Source organism: Cololabis saira, chromosome 6, assembly GCF_033807715.1.
Source record: "Cololabis saira isolate AMF1-May2022 chromosome 6, fColSai1.1, whole genome shotgun sequence".
Classification (NCBI taxonomy): domain Eukaryota; kingdom Metazoa; phylum Chordata; class Actinopteri; order Beloniformes; family Belonidae; genus Cololabis; species Cololabis saira.
The window spans coordinates 13,335,001-13,341,828 of record NC_084592.1 but is presented as its reverse complement, the minus strand read 5'-3'; positions in this window follow the sequence as shown (position 1 = coordinate 13,341,828).

The following is a 6,828-nucleotide window of genomic DNA, read 5'->3' as shown; positions in this document are numbered from 1 at the left end:
ACCAGCAAGGTAAGCAATTGAAGCAGCTTCAAGGTCCTTAAAATCATGTGTTAGCTTTGCTGTTGAGAGTCACAACACCAGGGCCGGCAGCGTGATACAAACACGCAATCACACAAATAAACATGGAGGAATGGAGTGTGAGAAGTGCGGGGACAGCTGACGGATGGAAAAAGCAGGGAGGACACAGAGAAAGGGAACATTCATAGCTGTATGTGTGCAGCTATGCAGCTCTGCTGGCCGCCTCTCTGTGCACCATCACCTCATCACTCAGCGGTCTGCCCGGACGCCCGGCAGCCCCCCCCCCGTATCCCCCGCCCCAACGCTGCTGCCCCAGCAACCGCATTACAAGCGTGTCTCATCAGAGCGGGCCGTCACCTCCCACCCCGCCGCAGGTAAGGGCCCTTTCACGAGTTGCTGGACGCAGGTTTGACGTGAGGCCCGTTGCCGGGGCGACCGGGGTGACCAGTCTGGGCTGATGGATGGCCTGCCTGACGGGTGAAGCTGTTCCGCTGTCTGACGGGACGCTGTTTGGAAGGAGCTGAGGTCATCGCAGACAGATGGACCGAAATACGCTGCTGGGAAATACTCTGGGAGAGACATGAGTTAGTTTGGTTTCATCTAAAGGACGAGATCCATGAAGATTTGACCAAACTTGATGTCACGTGTGAGGTTTTTACACCGGTGTTCTGCCAATTTCTGCTGCTTTGCCAAAAAATGCTACCTAATGGTTTTCTACCTCTGTAGAGCTACAATTGTGTTTTACTCCCTAGCCCACTTCCCCCGAATGGTCCTTGTCTCTTGCCAGGCCGTCATTGTAAATAAGAATGTTCTTAATGACCTGCCTGGTTAAATAAAGGCGAATGACTGAATGAATATCAAATAAAGCGCTAGAATAGTTTTTTTTCTCTTTATCGTATAATGTTCACAAAGTGTAATGCAATTCATGTCATGGGTAGTGTATTCTGAAGGATCAAATACTCAACATCCCTGGGCCGCTCGGTGGCGCAGTGGGTTAAGCAGCGACTCATATACTGAGGCTACAGTCCTCCTGCAGCGGTCGCAGGTTCGAATCCCGGCCTGTGCACCTTTGCTGCATGTCATCCCCATTCTCTCTCTACCCCTTTCCAGTCTGCAACTTCAATAAAGGGCCACTAGAGCCCAAAAATATCTTTAAAAAAAAAAAAAAAAAATACTCAACATCCCATATTATCAATTTTACATCGTGCAAGAAATCATGGACGTGCCAATCAAACTTTGAAAATCCACTGTGTGCATGCGCAGAACCACAAAGTAGCATTTCTCGGCAGGTAGCAAGGATTGGCAGAACACCGGCGCAGCACGCTGCAAAGAGTATTTGGAGTTATGCTTAAAAACCTTTTTCAACAAGTTGCAGTAAATGCTAGGAGGTTTAAAGGTGGACAAAAAGAAAAACAAATCTGTGCTGGAGAGCATACATTTGTCTATCTTTTCAGACTGAATGTTGAGATTTCTAAATATGAAAGCGTTTCATTTGGTGGGCTGGAAATGTGACATCACACACTCAGATGTAAGATGATCATTATCTCCACCTAACTTCACATCACGGCACAGCGATTGCTGGACCTTGGAAATGGGTCAAATGGGTTTGAAAGAGGAAGGGGTGGAGACAGCCACCCTACTTGGCTACACCTCTTTTGACCAAATATATACATATCTATACCGGTATATATACGTACATGTGTGTATGTGTGTGTGTGTATATATATATATATATCAATGTTAGTTTTTTTCCGCTTGTAGAGCACTTTTCAGGGGCGCATTAAAGTTCAACAAAGAAAAGTCAAAATTAGGTAAAAGGAGTAAACAATTAGTATTTCATCTGTGAGCTGCTTTATGAGTAAAACAAACAGAATAGTCTTTAATAAAACAGTGAAACGGTAATACATTGCTGAGCAAGCAGGGGATAAATGAGGAGAGAGGACATTTAAACCCAGAGAAAAGAGGTTTTCTTCTTTACAAAAACATCAACTCCGTCTGCTGCCTTCAAGTGTTCAGGAAGCCGTCTCACAGACGACGACTGTAATCAGAAAACTTCTCCACCAGCTTTAGCTTTTACTTTTGGTATAATTTGATTACCTCTAGCAGAAGACCTGAGGTGTTCTGGAGAGTTTGTAGGAAAAAAGTAAATCCGATAAGTAGGCAGATCCAAGACCATTAAGAATTTTATAAACCAATAAAAGAACCTTAAAATCAATTTTGAAGCAGAAAGGCAGCCAATCCAGATACTTCAAAGCCCATTTGTTATTGGTTATTCCTGTGGTCTTGGTCAAAATGTAGAAGTAAAGACGTGAAGGGAACGTTCACCTCCACATCAAATGTGCACATGTTGTTCATTGTGTTTATCCATGCAGCTCATCAGACTTGTTTTGGTGTGAGTTGGTGAGTTCTGGAGACATTATCGATCTGCAGCGGTTTGCGGTGCTCGGTCTCCGTCCAAACGTTCTGCTACAAATGTTGACCAGAAAACTGCACCACCCACACATCTTTCATCACGCAACACAAACAACAATCTGGATGGATTAACGGCACCGAAGGCAGGAGAAACTGCATAAAATCTGCTTTGAGAGAGAACTGAGGCCCGGACTAACCGTAGCTTTAGCCTTCTACAACCCTCTGCATACACTACATGTATTTCACAAACGTGTTTCAGTGTGAATTAAAGTCGATTGTTAAAACAGCCCAAACTTGCAATTTCAGGATCCTGGTTCATATTTTAGATTTCAAGGTTTAGTATGAACCTTTGCATTACGAGGATGAGCCAGCCTGCGGAGAGTCAACATTTCTCTTTCTGTCAGCGGCTCCCACGAAAAGAGAAAACCACGTGTTGTCCTGCCTCTTAATGCTCCAGGCTTTTTTCATTCCTCCACTTTCTACCTTCACATCTCCTCAGTCCTCCTGCTTTTGAAAAGAATCCTATCACAACAACTTAAACGATTACTTCCCAACATGCACCTGGTGGAGAGAGGACCGAGAATCGTGATGAACAAGTCAGTGTTGCCAACTTAGCGACTTTGTCGCTAGATTTTGCGACTTTTCAGACCCCTATAGCGACTTTTTTTTCAAAAAAGCGACTAGCGACAAATCTAGTGACTTTTTCTGGTGTTATTGGAGACTTATCTGGTGGGCAGAGCAGAGCAGAGAGGAGACCCTCACCAATCCGCGTCCAGACTGCAAATGAAGTGCGCATGCGCAAAGCCGCCGCTGGCTTGCAGAGCGGGATGTAGCCTAAATGTAAACGTTTCTTTTTTCTTTTGGGTCACTTTGCCGGTCCCAAGCCCGGATAAAGGAGGAGGGTTGGTTGTAGAGCTAGCAATTTCACCCTACATAACAATCTTTTGATTAAATTTGCTGTTATAACATTTAACAATACAGGACAAAACTGATGTGTGTAATGTGGATCTAGACAAGGTATTAAAATCATTAAATGTTGTTAATGTTGAAATTATTTTTGTACATTTGTAGTTCTAAACATATTTAGGGTGTTTTTTTACTCACTTTTGTCTCTCCCACGACGTTATTCCTCTCTCCTACAGCGTCCATTACAGTTATGGACAATTATGCAAATTAGGCAATGACGTCATTTAGCGACTTCTAGCGACTTTTAGGACAGCCAATAGCGACTTTCCTTACTGAGGAGTTGGCAACACTGGGAGAGAGGACCGAGAGTCGGTATGAACAAGTGTAAGCTTGGTTGAAGTCTTTGTGGTGTGATACATACGAGCGTGCGACACATCAACATCTGTCCCAGCTGTCCTCGGGAAGAAAGGCCCGGGATAAACCCTGGACAGATCGCCATAGATGAAGGAAAATGCACACTTGCACACACTCTTATGGGGCATTTAGACCCACAAATAGTCTAACAAACATGTTTTTAGGTAACATCAGAAAATACGGTGGTAGGTCACCATGAAGAAGCTTAAGGCCCCGTTTACACGGAGCAAAAACGGTGGCGTTTTCATGCGTTTTGGCCGTTCGTTTACCCGAAAACGAAGCTCAAAGTCACCAAAAACGGTAATTTCTGAAAACTCCGGCCAAAGTGGAGATTTTCAAAAACTCCGTTTTCACGTTTGCTTGTAAACGGAGGGAAACGGACATTTAGGCTTCAGAACATCATATTATGAGACAGAAACGTCACCAGCGTCATTTGTGCAACCTGTGTTTACAATTTGTTTGGCCACCGTCAATATTTTCTTGTATTTTACCTGTTTTATATTCTAAAGTCACACTTAAAAGTAACTCCACTTCTCTGTCACTCCAAACGAAAGACTCTCGTTCCATCTTGGAAGTAACTGGCAGTCCAGGCTGATTTATGGTTCCGCGTTACACCAACGCAGAGCCTACGGTGTAGGGTACGCGGCGACGCGCACCGTACGTACTGTAGGCTACGCCGTCGATTTAACACAGAACCATATTATTCAGGCTTCACACGTGTCATTTGTTGATGTTTTTTTCCAGGATTCTGATTGGCTAACATGACTTTATCTTCTCGTTACACTGCTCCCTGCAGGTCTGGCTGCTCATAGCACCTTAACAGCGTATTTATGCGGGTTCGTGTAAACGAGGATATTTTTCAAAACGTAGGGGGGGAAATATCCGTTTTTGTAAATACCCGGCTATGTGTAAACGTGGCCTCAGTCTGGCTCATTTAGTCAAATTCCCATTTCCTTGAGTCCTTAACTTGGATTTTAGGATGATTAAGGGGATACAAACAGAGGAGGGGAATTATTTATAGCCTTACGAAATGCAAATAGAGATTTGAACCACAACGTTGATCCATTCCTCCAGTACTTTGAGGAGAAACTGTAACAGCTGTGCATGAATATGTGTTATGAACAACATACTTGTGCTTATTCTCTAACGCAAAACCAAAGTAACCAACTCGGTCCAGGGCTCTTTATGTCTCTCTTCCACCGTTTGTCCAGCAGTTAGTTAGAAAAGATTATTTAAAATTAGGTTTTTAGTTCATTCAAAGCCAATTCAAGGTTTGCAGTCTGTGATGGATCAGGGGGATGTGATTTACAACCGTCCTCACAATCCATACATGCACCACATACGGTCCGTTGTGGACCTCTGGGGTTTATCTCTAATTCCAAACGTCTTACTCACCGCAAGAGTTGCTGCATGCTTGTGTTGGACGGCCTACCTGATCCGCACAGAGACTCTGTCATCGGCATGCTCTTATTTGCAAAGCTATTCTTGGACTGTTTCCTCCGTATACAACGCGCTATATTTTTCAGGGAAACTCGGGGAAACTGTGGTCTTCATTCTTACGATCTATTCCCGCCTTCAGTTTTCAAGGACTCGTACTGAGCTGGGAAAAATACAATCGTAAAATGTGCCGCTACCGTTGTGTGGCCTCGGCTCCCGGTCGGCCTGATATGGAAGAATCTGCTCTTCCTGAAAGAGTTCAAAGCTTTTTAATGCAACTCAGAGGAAGACGCTTTAACATATTGGTGTTTGATCTACATTCTAAGCTCTGGTAGGCTTAAAAAAAAAAATCCCACGTCTATTTCAGAGCGAGTTCCATATTAAAAACCAAAATAGATCTCATTAAATACGATCCACTTGTGCCTTCAAAAGATCCACTTAAACGTATTAATATAGAAAGGACACTTACAGTGTCACACATTCCCTGGTTGTTATGTTACTTAAGTCATACGGTTAGGAGTTGCTGTGTAAACTGTTCGACTGACAGCGGCGCTGCTGTAAGAGGAGACCTGCCGCTGCCGCCGCCGGCCACCTCAAGTATGGCCCGGACACATTTATAGCTCAGATCACATTCACCTGCCATGGACCCCACCAAATCCAGTCAGCATCTGTGAGTCACACCCTGAACACTGTATCATGCCTAATGCCGTGCAAACCATGTCCTGACGGAGCGCGGCGATGTAAACCTCAGCTCGTAACACAATCCCCTGTCCGTCAAAATGTAATGCGAATACAGGCCTTAAAACAACACATGCTCTAAGGTCAGAGGACTGTATATTCTAAGCCCCAACACTTGCTTACTTGTAGCTCCCAGAATGGAAAAATAATTTCCTACGCAGGAAGTGATGTGTTTTATATGTCACATGTGTTTCGCTAGAGAAACGCCACCTACAACAGCTTGAGACGCAGGGTCAGTTTACCTGGAAAAATCCAAGTAACAGCAGATTATCCACTGAGATCTGTTCCTGTGACGCGCGGCAGCTGCAGTAAAGTGACCCCTGACCCGGTGCCGTTGTCACAAGTGCCGATGTCGGCACAGAGAGGACTTCCCCTGGCCCGGGTTATCTCTGAGGCACGGACCCGGCCGGGATCTGCATGACTTTCCTTCATTATGGGGGGCTGAGCAGTGCAGCAGGTGGCCTGGAAGCTCGGAGCACGGTGCAGCCCCAGAGCGGCGCGGCGCCAGGGCCGGGCTGCCGGGCAGGCGGGAGCCTGTCCCTGGAAGAGCAAGACTGCCATCTAGTGAAAGAAATAGAAGCCGATCACTGAACTGGACTGAACTGGTCTTTCTTTGCCAGAGTCCTTGCTGTTGAAATCGCTTTTGTGGGTGAGATAATGCAGTGCAGGATGGGACATTACGTCATTTTATAAAAGGGGATTCAAGCAGTCTGCAAAGGTGGATGTAAACAGTTATACACTGTCTCAGAAAATTAGAATATTGTGCTAAAGTTCTTTATTTTCTGTAATGCAATTAAAAAAACAAAAATGTCATACATTCTGGATTTATTACAAATAAACTGAAATATTGCAAGCCTTTTATTATTTTAATATTGCTGATTATGGCTTACAGTTTAAGATTAA